Raw genomic sequence first — 15,874 nt, forward strand, 5'->3', positions numbered from 1 at the left:
ATACATACATACATACATACATATACACATACATACACAATCACATACATATACATATATACATATATAACAGAGTAAATATTGTAAATTTAATTCAATAACATTAAAACCAGACATATTAGTCTCGCAAGAGAAAAGTATTATATATTTCATTTCGTTCTTTCCATGCCATCGTTAAAAGTAATTTAAAATGATTATCGAAAACTTTACTCGCAATAGTATAATTAATAGGGTTTATACAATTTGTTGTTAAAATTTGATATTTGTAATGGATTTCTAAATCATCAAACAAAAGAAAAGATGGTATTTAAGTTCTGGGGAGCTTGATGTGAATAATTCCCAAAATATATGTAAATCCTTTTTGTATAACTCCTCTTTAAGTTGGTCAAATATTAAATTTCTAATGTTCTTTAATCTGGTACAATCAAATACAAAATGATTGATGGTTTCCTTTGTCACGCAGTCACATAATAAGCATAAGCCTAAACTTTGAGGTGACCAAGATTTCTTTCTTCCTTCAAGAGTTAGTGAGTTAGAACGAGCTTTAAATTTTAAACTTGAAGCATGAAAGTTACACTTTTCTAATAAATACTTTTCCATTTTAGGTTCACTTTTGTACCTTATGTAATGTTTTAAGGATGATTTATTTAAAGCATTGTTATACCAACTTATGTTATCTTTTTTAATATTTTTTTCTTTGAAGCCATTAAGCCATTGTGTACAATAGTCAATGTTAAAGAACATTTGTAGATCAAATTTATTTAAAATGGATCAGACAAGATATGATCAAACATATCACAATGCTTCCTTTTTGTTGGCTATTATTTAAATCCCAATCACACAACTAAAATCATAAATGAGTAAATATACTATGAAAAAGTATTGTGCTTTTTATTTAGTACAATTAGTTGTTAATTCTGAAATTTGTGGTATTTTTTTCTGTTTTCACAAATTTATCATTTGTAATTTGGCTGCAAATCTACAATGATGATATTTTTAAGTACAACTTGAACTTGTGCCAAACATATGATAACCAACAATGGAATGAAACTTCTAGTATATGGATTCATTTACATATCACACAAGTTTGTCACTGAATATGATAGTGTGGACTGTCATACAATATAATATAAATCTGATATCACAATACTTCTCATTTTATTGGCAATTATTTAAATCCCAATCACAAATATAATATGATAAATGAGTAAATATTTTATGATGAAGTATTTTGTGCTTTGTATAAAATTTGATTCTTTTTGACATTTGTGGTAATTTTTTAACTTGTGTCAAAAATTTGGTAAACTGCAACAATAGAAAACATTTACCGGTATATGGATTCATTGCAGTAATTTTGTTTAATTTCTGTGTTCCAGATATTGTATCTTCTAAAAGAAATGTAACCATACTGTATATTCAGTGTTTCATGTGCAAACAGTGTGAACACCGTCGTGTTGCTTCTGACAGTCTCCATCTTGTGTCAGATGACAAAAAACAAAATGGCTGAAGTTGGTCATGTTTATAATTGTATATTTATTAGGAATTTGGCAAGTCCTAGTGTTACTGTAACCTAAATCATGAATATGATTCTATGGAATGAGATTATGATTTGTCACCCAGAGACCCTTAGCAGTTGACCAACAATAATATTTGACAGACCACAGGTTGTGTAACGCTGACCTAAATCATGAGTATGATTCTATGAATGATTTGCTTATTTTACAGAATTTGTCATTTATACATAGGGATATCAAAAAATATATTAGGCCCTAAATGATTGTTATTAAAAATATATTCAAAATTGTATGATTGACTAGATATTTTCAGGTCATGCAATTGTATTTTATTGGTTTTAAATTGGTATTTTGACCTTGATCTGGAATAAACACTCTCAAATGCAACCTGAGAAAGTAACAGATAGAATGAAACATTATTCTAGAATCATTATTGTGATTTTATAACACAAATAGATCCTTGTTATTTGATCGGTGGATTTTGTATCATGTGAAATTAGGATATTTACACCCTTTCATTCCTCATGAAAATTTCGTTCCATCCATGCATTTCTGTTTCATTCGTTTCTTCCCATTGCACGCCTCCACCTAATACAATGCTGTCATTGGTTGAACGAAGATGGACTGTTCCATTCTGAAGAAAGATATTTGATTAGCAAATTTTTATTTTTGTTAAAACCTTTACTAGGTTGGCCTAAAATATCAAATGACAAGGATTGATTTTAGATTTGTTATTAAATAAAAGGAATAGTGAATGTTGCGTATTTTTGCAATGCACAGAATATTTTCATTTATTAGAAAATCGACTGTTCAATTTGACTCGGCATTGAATGGAAAATTAAATTTTTCAACTCATGAACATATTTTTTCCTGTAGCACTCATAAACATTCATTATTTGTATAATATTGTGTAGTGCCGTTTATTCGAAAATGGATTAGAAAGTTGTGGATAAAGACTCTCTTTAAAGTATGACAGCAATGTGAGTGGTTGTGTGTTATTTTCACATGCGTCGAAATATATACAATTATATTATTAAGGCAGTAGATATTGTAGCATTTTTTATGATTTGCGAGTACGCTCTTACCCTGACATGTAAGATAAACAAATAGTTTTACTGTAGTTATAAATTTTATTCACTGCTTGTTTTCTTTTCTTTTTGTAAAGCGCACTGAGGCTTTTTGCGGAATGCGCTATAAACGAATGGAATTATTATTATTATTATTATTAAAATTGAGTTATAGCAGGTAAAATGTGAGCTAATGTTGTATTGAACAATACTCTGTGGTTACTGTCTACAGTATCTGATCATCAAATAATTGTACCATATTATTTGTAACCCTATGATTATTATTTGTTTTGGAGCTTAACAATTAAAAAGATGGTAATACAATGGTATGGAAACTATAATGCTAACTTAATATTCATGTAAAATACTGTCACTCATCATATCTTGTAAATTTTGATTAAAAAAGTTGAATCATTACGTATTGTACTGTTTTGTGTTTTTGACTGCATAAAATATACCGGTATTAACATTTCAAAAAAACTCTAAAGAGAAAATGTTACAGGTAGGCATGACAGGAAGACCTATGAGGTGGAAGGGCATCAAAGGGTAGACTCTGCTCTGTTAATACACTCCATGATACAGATTGATGTTACAGTGTCCCTATTTGTTGCTTTATAGTATTAATTCCCAAAATTTACAGCATTCATTTTGAAAAGAAGCCCCCCCCCCCCAATTTACCTTTCAAAAGAGTGTCGAAAAGAAGTCCACCCAAAATTTGCAAAAAAAAAAAATGAAGCCCAGGGCTCCAATTCGAGGTTTTACAGTATGTTGACGGTTTTTTAACAGGACGGTAATTAGTATGAATGCTGGCAACTGCTTTGAACTTTTTGTACATGAGGCATGAAACAATACTAGACACTTTTGAAGTAGTGTTGGCTCGGAAATGGGAAAATTATGTAATGAAGGACATCATGAGAGACTTTCTTGTTCAAGTTTAAAGTATATTATTATTAACGTTATAATCAGAAACTCATCTTGCTGTGATTTGGTGATGGTGCACGAATGATGGTGCATCAAGTTCATGTATCTTATAATAATGAAAAGCAATGCTAGATACATCAATAAATAATAAAACAAACAAAACCATGTACTGTATATAATGTGTATAGTTCTTTATTTTTCTACCAAGATACTGTATGTTAAGTCAGATTTTGCTATATGTATTAACTGCCCCTGCTTGTAGAATAGGCCTGTGTTAAAGCATAGACCAAGATACTCGATGCAGACTACAAGTTTGTGGTGATTGTAATTCTAGATTACAGACAGTGAACTTAGCTATCTTCCAACTATGCATTCAAAGTTTGCCATTCTCACTTAGCAACAGACTTTCTTATCTTGTTTTGGAATAGTCACCAAAACAGTGTATCAGTTCAGTTCATGGATTCAATGCAACAGGTTCTGGAGAAGAAACTGATGTAAGTTTATATTGAAATATGTTCTAGGATCATAGTTAATAAATAAGATTAAATCAGTACTCTCATTTAGTACATAATCATCATTATTAGCAGCTTATAGACTGTCTCTTATACACATCTAGATGTGTATAAGAGACAGGGGTAACGCCATTAAAGCCACCATTTTCATTTGTTGGCGTTGATTGCTTTGGACCGTTTGAGGTTCGAAGAGGCAGATCGACCATGAAAAGATATGGTGTCCTCTTTACGTGTCTGACTATACGAGCAGTGCACATCGAAGTTTCTAACTCCTTGGATACAGATTAAGTTTAGTAGAATATGGTAACATATTAAATACATATGGAACAGTAACCATTAAGGTTTTCTGTAGTGAGTTCAACTAACTATGTGAACTTACATTTTTATCGTTAATTTGTTTATGTTAAATGTTTATATGCCATAGAATATTTACTATTTGAAAGTAAACTTTAGGAAGTATTTGAGAGTACAGCTAATTAATATCAGCCTACCTACTCAGTATAAGGCATTTGGTAATTAGACTAAACACCTAAAATTGAAGGTTGCCAAGGCCATTTGCTCTCATTCATAGGTATTGTTTATAGTGTTGCTTAGATAATCTTTTCTACGTTCCTTAATTAGTATTACAGTATATTGCTACTGTATTATAGTTATTATCGTTTTATTCTATTGTTGTTAATACTGTATTAGCATTATCTATCATTATTGATAGTATTATTTCTTTTATTATTCATATTATTATGATCATTTGTTTGTATTGAATTTCAGTTTAAACCGTAGTCGTAGACGTAACGTATCGTAACACGTGATATCGTACACAGTGGATGTACACCGTGCAAGAATAAAGCATGTACCATTTATGTTAATTCTACGTTGTCTACGCGTTTGATTCATTTCTACCTCTACCAGAACCGAAAATAGTAACGCACAGGGTGCAAGGTTACACTGTATACAAGCTTATCTTGACTACGCTGTCTTCCTGCTAGGTAGGATGTGTACACAACAGTTTTCTTTTTGTCAAATATACATTAACAGTAATTATAGGCCTAATATGTCAATTCAATTATTGTTTTACATTTCCCTTAAAAAATGCACCTGATACAGTCATTCTTAAATTATGTACATACATACCGATACACGGAAGTAAATTTAACAGCATATTTAACCCAATCAACAGTGATTTGACAAAAGCACTTATATCTTATTTTGAATAAACTTTGAGTATATAAATACATAAATACAAAAATTATGCTCACCTACAGTAATACATTACACTCTGGTGTCACAAACATATATTTGTTGATAGATGTCAATTAAAGTAGGCCGTATGTGTAACAATGGAGTAATTTTATCTCTCCACAGTGTAACTACAATTGCACACATGTTTACTCAAAAACCAAGTTGTTACTGTATTTATTTTGGATAAATGTAACATAATGCATCCTAACAAAATGAATCAACCTTGCAGCAATCTAAGTATTTGTTCTATTGTTCTTCAAAATTCATTAAGTTCTTCATTCAAAAATAAAATCAGATCATACTTTTATTTGGCCTAATAAACCACAAATAAAGAAAAAAAAAGAGAAACTGAACTTTAAGTTTCTCTTTTTAAAAGAACTACAGAACTATTTCACAGACATTTTACAATAAAAATCCTTAAATTTGCTAGCAGAAAGTTGAAGATAAGGACACATACAGATTAGAGCAATATTATATTTAAATTTTCTCTTGCTTTTAGTTAAAAGCATATAACCTGCAGTGCACACATTAAGAAATTTATGTGGCCGTACAACATTATGTCTGTCGCCCTTCTATGGCTTGTAATAGTAGAGAAAGTAAGTATTAGTTTCAATCTTAATACTGAATAATTTAGTAAAAAAGACTAAGGCTAAAATGATTTGTTTAAAGTTTTTAAATGATAAAGTTTAAAAATAATTCTTAAAGTTAATATTTTAAAACCAAAACCTAACAAAAATCAGAGAAACAGGAAACCACTAAACTAAATTAATATGCAAATGTACAGTATGAACTCCATTTAACCCAACAATCATGGGTCCACACTCTTGAACCACAAACACACCTGGTCACTTGGTACATCATACCAATGTACCAAGTGCAACCTTAACAAATGGATGAGGGGATACAATTTTAAAACACATTTACCATTAGTTGTGGTTCACACAGCATCTATGAGGCAGGTCTCCAGCTTAAATTTTTGATCCCAAAATAAAAAAGTCCGGTATTCTTAGATGTGTCGTCCATTGTACGTACGAATACTACTCAAGAGGAAAATGTACATATGTCAACATCAACATACAGATAAATATAATGAAAGAAAGCTATTGAATTGTCTAGATAAGAAAGATTTTTCAAGTCTATAATATATGAATATAAAATAGTTTAAATCTCATGGTCTTACTCTTAGTAACAGTAACTTTTTTCCTATTATATAATTTTTTTTTACGAAGTTTCAAATCATATTACCATCTTGGTTTTTTGGAAACAGTAAAAAACATGTACAACTGTCACTGCTCCCTGGGTAGTTTTTCTAGTAATACAGAAACATTGAATGTAGATTTGATACATTCAACAGAATATTTGATATGCTACATTATGATACTCTGGGTAGTAAAGACAAACATGGATACAGAATAACAGAAAGCATTACATATAAAATATTATTTATACGATAAGAACTAAGAATGATTACATTTTAATAAAAGATGAATGTGCCTCGGACACACCTCCCCCACCCTTCGGATATAACCACATGGTCATGTGATACCTGCCTTCCACCTCTAGTACTAGGGAGCTTTTGATTGCATGATGACGGTAGGACGTAGAACATAATGACGTCACTAAAAGTCATCTGTGCATGCGAGAACGTCAAGGTCACATCGTCGAGTAGCTGATTCTGGAACGCAATTTAATTTGGCCAAATCTACGTATGCAGTAGGATGCCAGGTAGGACGGTCACGCATGAGTGATTCCGTTCTGGCGTCGCGTCGTCGCACAAATCGAAAGCTCCCTAGTAACCAAGCTCCACGACCAAAAATGGTTGATTTATTTAATACTGCGTTGTTGATTTATCAGCAGCACTTATATATTGCTTATTATCCATTGCAAGCGGTCACCACGTTTTTTGTAAAAGGTAATATATAAAAGGAATGTATCGATAAAACTACATTAATTTGTGACAATTTGTGTTACTATAATTGCTTAGTTACCAGTTGGTTTAATGAAATACAAAACATTATGTCAAATATGTGAATGGCTAAAATTGGCATTGATTGGTGGGAAACAGTTTCAAATTAGGAGGGACATCATTTCAATTTCCCCTAATATTCACCATTCATCTATAGTTAAAAACCCACTTTATCATTATTTTATGAACATAGTTTACCGTACTCGCGCCCCGTTTGAATAAGCGCCCCCTCATAAGATTTTCTTTTTAGCAAGTCAATAATCCAATCAATCCTGGGACTCTGGTTGTTGTCATGATTTGAGCTGTAGAGTGGAAAAACATTCTTCTTCGGTCAATATCAAAATAAGGATATTTCTCTTGGACAGATGAGAGCTCCGATCCCTGGACAGACAGTATATTTCCAACTTCACTATTTTTACATACGGTATTTGTCTATGGATGCCTAGTCCTACTCCTCCATTTTTCTTTTTCCGATCTTTAGCACATTCTCATCTGAGTTTTCAAGAAAAAATACAATGATCCTGCCATCCTGCTAATCTCAATCGGCCGATGGCCAACAAGCTAACCACTACCCACCATCACTAATTGCATCTACTATTTTGCTGTTATGTACCGTATGTAAACATTCACGCATTCTTGTCATGAGCCATGTTCTCTGGATGATTATCTTTTCTAACCACCATTCGTAATGTCTTTATATAATCTTTTTTCATTCAAAGAGTGCCTCTTGAATTTAATAATTTCCCATAAGAACCCCTCGATTTTCATCTAATTCTAAAAGGCTTCTCGCTTCAGAACCCACTGGGAATTTTCCCCTTAGTCCCAGTCAAAGCTTGAGCCTCAGCCGAATGCAATTTCCTTTACTTATCCCCCCCCCCCCCCCCCCTTGTAAGCACAGATTGACACCCCTTGTTTTTGGGAGAAAGATATAATGTCAATGGAGATTTTTGTCAATTTTCTCACAATTCACATTGGCGGATCTGGAGGGGAGTCAGCGAATAAAAATTTAGACCTACGTTTTCAGGACCCATGAGCTGAATTTTCTTTTGTTACAGTAAGAAAATTAGCGGAAGTCGGGAAAGCTCATTTCCATCCATCTAGTAATCAATATGAACCCCCAAAAGCCTTTTATTTTTGGGGTTCATCGATTCATGGAAAAGAGAATACGTATGCAACGTATACCGGTACACACACAATAGGCCTATTTACTGTAATAAGAAGAGAAAAATTTACCGCCATCTAGAAATCGAAGTTTTCCCAGGGATGCAACCCTGACCCTCTTCTCTTTGGGGTTCATTGATTCATGGAATCGTTTTCAAGAGGGGAAACCTTGAATATTTATAAGTCATTAAAAGACACCTCTGAAGTCGGGAAAGCTCATTTCCCGGCATCAAGGAATCAGAATATTCCTGGGGAGAACCCCTGGAATCCCCTTTCTGTTAAGGGATTTATCGGTTCATGTAAAAAGAATACGTGCTTATGCCATTACTCAATTTTTTTTTTTATGTAGGCCTATATACAAGGCCTTACAATAAGAATGATGCCCCAACTGACATTAGAGCTATTTTAGATTTAATATTTTTAATTAAACGTGCACACTCAAGACTTACTTGTTTGCCTAAGCCTCTTTTTGCTGCTTTTCCTTTTGTGTTTTTATTGTTGTAATCTGTTTTGTCTTTGTTGTTTGTGTGTAACTGTACTATTGTAATGAATCAATTTGGGAACAACTTAATAATGCTGATGCTCTACCTAAATCATTTATTAAACGTGAGAAAATTAAGAACTCAATTCGTGCAATGACATGTAACTTTTTTAACTTTGATAACCGAAATTTAAATTATGATGCCAAACGTATTAATACTTTAAAAATCTTACGTAATAAGTATGTAATTCTTAAAGCTGATAAAGGAAATGGTGCGATAATGAAGAAAACTGATTATATCACATCTATGACAAACTTGTTCTCTGATTCAACTAAGTTTAAGAAACTGTCTAACTGTTCATTAACTACGCAGCTTAACTCCTTACAAGCCTACCTCCGGACACTATTTAATAGAAATGAACTAAATGAAACTGAATACAAAGAAATTCGTCCAGTATCAGCCATGCCTGCTAGAGCCCATGGACTACCTAAATTACATAAAGATTTTGATAATATTCCACCCCTAAGACCTATTATTGACACGATCGGTACTTGTTATTATTCAGTAGCTAAGTACTTATCAAACTTATTAGGCCCTCTAACGGTTAATGACTTTGTCCTTAAAGATTCTTTTGATGCTGCTGACCGCATTAAACCGATACCAAACAATTTATATAATTTAGGTTACCGTTTTGTATCTTTTGATGTTGAATCTCTGTTTACAAATGTTCCCCTTACTAAGGTAATTAATATAATTCTTGATAGAGTTTACAATAAGAAACTGATATCTACTAACCTTAAGAAAAATTCGCTAAGGAAGCTACTTAGAGATTGCTGTACTAAAACTGTATTTACATGTAATTTTATAAACAAACTGATGGTGTCTCAATGGGTTCGCCTCTTGGCCCAGTTTTAGCTAATATTTTAATGACTGAACTAGAAGAGTCTATTGTTCCTAAACTTATTGAATCAGGTACTATTAAGTTTTATACTCGTTTGGTTGACGACACGCTAGTATTAGCTAAGCCCAATGATTTCCCGCAAATTCTAAGCTACTTCAATGCTTTTCATAGACAGATAAATTTTACTTTTGAATCATTTGAAAACAGTGACACAGTACACTTTCTGGATTTACAATTTAACAACAGTGTAGGAAGTGTGAGTATATATCGTAAAAATACACATACAGGTCAATATGTCCATTATGATAGCTTTGCTCCATGGAACCATAAGATCTCCTGGATTCGTAGTTTAGTTTCTAGAGCCCACAGATTGTGTACTCCTGATAAACTTCAAACAGAGCTTAGTAAAATCAGGAAGTTTATGTCTTCGAATGGGTACCCTTTAAAAGTTGTTAATAATGTACTTAAGAAATTAAATGAACCTAAATGTATACATAGGCCTACTGATGGTAGCTTGATTAAGATTTGGGTTAGATTGCCTTATCTAGGAAAACCAGGTGAGTTTATTTTACGTAGATGTTTAAATAAGGTAAAGAAACACTTAATTAAAGAGGTAAAATTCATAACTTTATGGCAGTATAAAAAATGTTTCTCATTTTATATCTACTAAGGATCAAACCCATAAGGAGTACAGAAGTTCTGTTGTCTATCATTTTAAATGTCCAGGCTGCAATAGTGATTATATTGGTAAGACAGATAGGTGCTTAATAACTAGACTTAAAAACATTCTTCACGATCTGATAGTGTTATATTTGATCATGTTAAAAACTGTGAGGCATTCCAATATGTTTTAGGATTACAGGGTACACTTGAAAATGATAATGTCGTCTGTAATGTAAGTAATAAATTTGGTTTAATATTTTCTAGTACTAACATTATTGACAGCTCCCGAAACTGGTCTATCCTATTGTTTAAAGAAGCGTTCGCTATACGTAGACTACACCCTTTACTTAACAATGGGCTCAGAGCTTCAAAAGAGCTTTCTTTGTTTTTGTAGGTATCTTTGATCATTAGAGTAAGAATGCTTTGATCTTTTGTTTAAATCACTGCTATGTCACCTTCTAGAGGTAATGTTTTGATTGGTTAAACACTTTTGGTACTAGTGCATATAAGCTTGCTAATATGGATAATTTTTTTCATTCCTGATGATGACATAATTAATGTCGAAATATTGAATCCCAACACGATGGCGTATATTTCAATACTTGGAGTATGTATTATACTTTCGTACTATTGTAATGTATGGGGGTTCCTGAATAATGACTGATTTTATGCCTACCATTGTTTTCCTGAATTATTGAGGCTTGGCATGCGCTTCATAACCGCAAGAGAAAGGCGCAATATAAATACCCAGTACCAGTACCCCGTCCGGCACTCAAAATTTCCCACCGGCACTGTTTTTTTCATTTTGTGTATTACTTAAAAAAGAAAGAAAAGCACGAATACGCGCCCTAAAATCAATAACTTTAACTGTAAACGCCCTTCATTGAGCAGATAGCTATTGAACTCTTACCAACTCTCTCATGGACATTCATAACTATTTTTCTGACAAAGATTTCTAAATTCTTCTTTTTACTCTTTTAATTATTGTATCTACACTGTTGAAATTTATTGAATTAGTATACCATTAAGTTTATATGAACCTACTTTTTTTTTTCCTTTATTAATACTAAACTTATCTGTAATAAGATAATTTCGGTAATTTTCTCATTATATAAATTATATATCAGTTATTACATACTAAGTAAGAGCATTTTTTTTTTAAAATTATGATAGGCCTATTTCTGTTATTTATTTATTGTATTGTATTTAAATGCCTTTTATGTTTATATTTATTAATGGGGCAGCTGACTCTCAATGAGTTATAGTAAAATTTTGCTTAAGCTGCCCCTGACCATAATTTTTGTTGTAAATGTGTATTGGTCGAATAAATAAATGAAATGAAATTAATCAAGGTCTTGGAGTCCCTGTTTCATTTTTAAGAGCATTTTTTTTTTTTTTTAAATTATGATAGGCCTATTTCTGTTATTTATTTATTGTATTGTATTTAAATGCCTTTTATGTTTATATTTATTAATGGGGCAGCTGACTCTCAATGAGTTATAGTAAAATTTTGCTTAAGCTGCCCCTGACCATAATTTTTGTTGTACTGTACCGTACCTTTTGTAAATGTGTATTGGTCGAATAAATAAATGAAAATGAAAATGAAATACACGTTTAGAACGGGCCCCAAATAGCACCGGACCATATAGCTTTGCAATGCCTGCACTGCCCATACCTACGCCACTGATGACAATGCCTTGGGTTGCCTAAGATAAGGAGTCGAAAGTAGGTCGCCACACCTACCCACCACTTTAAAAAGTTTTAAAAAGCGACTTTGAGAGGGCGCCTTCTCATTCAAAATTTAGTTGCACCATTACTTCCTGGTTGGTGCAAGAGGGTCGTCGTCGTCGTCGGTATAGCCTAGGCGTAGGCCAGAGAGAGAGGGAGTTGAAATTGTATCCTAACCTACAGTAAGTTAGGCTTCAATTTTTTTCACTTTTGCAGGGTATTATATAGAAGGATAATCTTCTGGCAAGTAGTATACCTAGGCCTACGCATTTATTAATATTGTAAAGAAAGCTAGTCAACGTATGTATATGCTAGTAAAACTAAAGTCGTTCAATGTGTGTAATGAAATATTATCACTATTCTATCATAGTACAATTTCAAGTGTGCTATCTTATGGATGTGTAGCATGGTACAACAGCCTTACTGAGTACAATAAGATGAAAATTGATCGAATCACAAAAAATGCCCGCAAGTTGATTGAAAATGATGTAAATAAGGTTGAAGATGTCTATGAGAGAGAAGCCATTACTCATTTAAAGAAAATTCTAGAAGACAACTTCCATCCGCTACATAAGGAACTCATTATCTGTAGATCTGGCCGACTACTTCCTATGATTCATGAAATGTAAAACAAATAGATGCAGAAAATCATTTGTGCATAATTCCATCCACTTACACAACTCTAAATTTAAAAGATAATCCATATTTATTTGCTTGAACGACCTGTATATATGTAAAAAAATAAAATGGTTTTGTGATAACGTAATTTATTTATTTTTTATTTCGCCTTATGTATGTTTTTATCTAGTAGTTAAGATTTCAAGTGTCAACAGGAAAAATTTCATGTATACTTCATTGTAAACGTGACAATAAAGAAAATCTTATCTTATCTTATATTGTGATTCAGCCTAAGGCTTCAAGAAGGGAAGGCTAGCGCCTAGCCTACGGTAGCCGATCATTTCGGTCGTGCTTCGTTTCGGTCGCGCTTTGTTTCGGTCGCGGTTTAATTTGAACAAATATATGGAGCGCCGAAGTAGTTTCGAAAACGAAAAATTTAATATGCCTAGGCCCTATATATTTTAGTTCGTGAATCGGTTTATCATAGGCCTAAGTATTATTGTTTTGCTATCTTTCCACTAACAAAATATCTTTCTCTTTCTTCCATTTACGGTGATATATTCATGATTGCAACATGATCTTGTAATTGAGACAATGGAATTTAGTATGTGCTTCATGCTATTCTTTTTGTTGCGTTTTCATATACTATATTTATTTTTCTTGCAGCTTCCAGAGTTTGGATAAAACATACCAAGAGAATTGAAGGAAACACAAAGAAATAAACGAATAATACGCACATATCATTCACTTGAAATCTTTAATACCCCTGCGCAGTTCATAAATATGAATATATATTTATATATGATTTTATCATATTGGATATACTGTACCTAGACTATATATACTGTCTCTTATACACATCTAGATGTGTATAAGAGACAGCATTCGATTCAATACTATAATGTAAAATGTTGACAAGGTGATATGCCCATATTTGAGTGTAATAATATTAATATGACATCATGATGCCCAAATATGGGCACATTACACACATTTTCCTCATAAAAGATGTGTATAAGAGACAGCTATTTAACAATGTCGATGGTAAACCAGGCGAGGGCGTGGTCTTTTTTTGTATTACTGGCCACACTAGTTAGAAAGCTATGGTGTGCATGTAAGCCTCTGTAAAAGTAATATAATTTTATTCTGACAGGAGTAAATAGGGCTAAAATGAACATGTATAAAATACGAAATGCCTTGGAAAATGGCCTGATGCAGCGGAGGAAATGGTTGACTCGGATCAGTAGATTTTAAGATAAGCTGGGATTATAGGCCTATATTATATTTCATTTTGTTTTTAATCTCATTCAACAGTGAGCGACTCAACCACCTCTACTATGAGGTAAAGTCAAACAAGTATTAAAACGGATTTCTATTTGCTGGTGTTGAAAAAATCAAGCCATTTGTTATGTTGATTTATATCTAGAACGGCTGGTAGTGAAATCGGAAAAATCACACAGACCTTTTAAAACATTTAGGCCTAATAAAAATCAACTTTCGGTAAAAAATATGATTTTTTTTTTAAAGATAGCTCATAAAACGCTCAAGTCCTAATGTACACCAGCCTAAATATTTGGGGAATCAGGCCTACATGAAGAATAAGAACTGTGTTATTAACAGTGGCAGAACCAGGAATTCGAAATAGAGGGGACCTAGGGAATGAATATCACAGATGGAGAGTCCACCTCTCAGCCCCACCATGTGGTTCGGGGTTGGCTCCCCCTACCCCACCCAAAATCCGCCACTCACCACTGATTAATACCATACCTGATGATTGGTCCAAAGAAAATCTCTTAATTGATACTGTGAACGTGCAAAGAAATTCAAAATAATCTTGAAATCCGTCGTTCTGTTCAGACGTATATTGTTAATGTATCAATTATGAAATGGCCTGTCGACTACGAGAAACAGAGGTAGTTATTTATTTATTTATTTATTCTTTCTTTCAATACATAGTAAACCTAACTACAAATTAAAATGTAGTTAGGCATAAAATACGGGGGATGAGAAATGAAATCAAAACGTTACAGGAATTTTCCCACTGAGACGGGATTTTCTTTTTAACGTTATATTATTACTGTATTAATAGGAAATGGACTATGAACCATGGTACGAGAAACCGAGGTAGTTATGCGGAAAGTAGGGGGATGAGAAATTAAATGAAAACCTTATATACAGGGACCGGATAGTTGCCATATTTAATAAGAGGAAATTATATGCTGAATTCGTTTAATGTTGAGGATTCCTTAATTTTTAATTATTGATATTGTTTTGGGTGTTTTCTTGATTTTGTTGTTTTGGGTGTTTCATTGATCTGTTGCTTTATGGGTGTTTCCTTGATCTGTTGTTTTGGGTGTTTTCTTGGTTTTTTTGTTTTGGGTGTTTCCTTGATCCGTTGTCTTTTGGGTGTTTCCTTGATCTATTACATTTTTGGGCGTTTCCTTGATCTGTTGTTTTGAGTGTTTCCCTGATTGTTTCGACGCCTTAGTTCGGATCACCATGTCTGGAGTCACCACTGTTTCATGATTAACTAGTTAAGGATTTTTCCAGATATTAACACAAACACAGGATATTCAAAGCCTTTCTTATTTTAGGAAAATTATAAATTTGCTCAAGTTCATTAGTTATTAGTTATTCAATGGCGTACCGTAGATACAATTTTGTATTGTATTTTCTATAGGCCTTGGTGTACTGTATACTATTAATATTATTAATCTCGGGACACTCTGCATCATTCAATAACACTAATTTATGCTTAGACCTGTCTCTTATACACATCTTCACAGTAAACATTCGAAGCTATCAATACCCTTAACAACTGCTGTACTACTACTATTAAACTAGGCATAGCTTCCAACGTTTCTGTCTCGGACTCTTGTAATACTAGCCTAGTAATAGTACTAACACCATCCCGACGTTCATTTTATGTATATCTTCTTCTTCTACCATTACTAATTAACATCAATGACAAGGGTAATTCATTCATCATTTAGAAAAAATAGGCCTATCTATTTCTAGTGGATCAGAATCGTATACAGAAGGAAGAAAATTCAAAGAACCCCGTGAAACAGTAGATTGTTGTTGTGTTGAAATCCCTGCGCA

The 15,874-nt window shown here is 32.8% G+C and overlaps 1 long non-coding RNA gene across 1 annotated transcript in view; it reads left to right on the forward strand.

Moving 5' to 3' along the window:
* Positions 1–12,077: 12,077 nt before the first annotated feature.
* Positions 12,078–15,874, forward strand: part of LOC117115720 — a 5,749-nt gene continuing 1,952 nt past the window's right edge. Inside the window, exon 1 of the long non-coding RNA XR_004446600.1 lies at positions 12,078–12,336. This is a non-coding gene — a long non-coding RNA (uncharacterized LOC117115720). The remainder of the gene's footprint in view (positions 12,337–15,874) is intronic.

The sequence above is a fragment of the Anneissia japonica genome, unplaced genomic scaffold (assembly GCF_011630105.1).
Source record: "Anneissia japonica isolate Jap-2015-1 unplaced genomic scaffold, ASM1163010v1 scaffold3262_len730253_cov190, whole genome shotgun sequence".
NCBI classification, from domain to species: Eukaryota; Metazoa; Echinodermata; class Crinoidea; order Comatulida; family Comatulidae; genus Anneissia; species Anneissia japonica.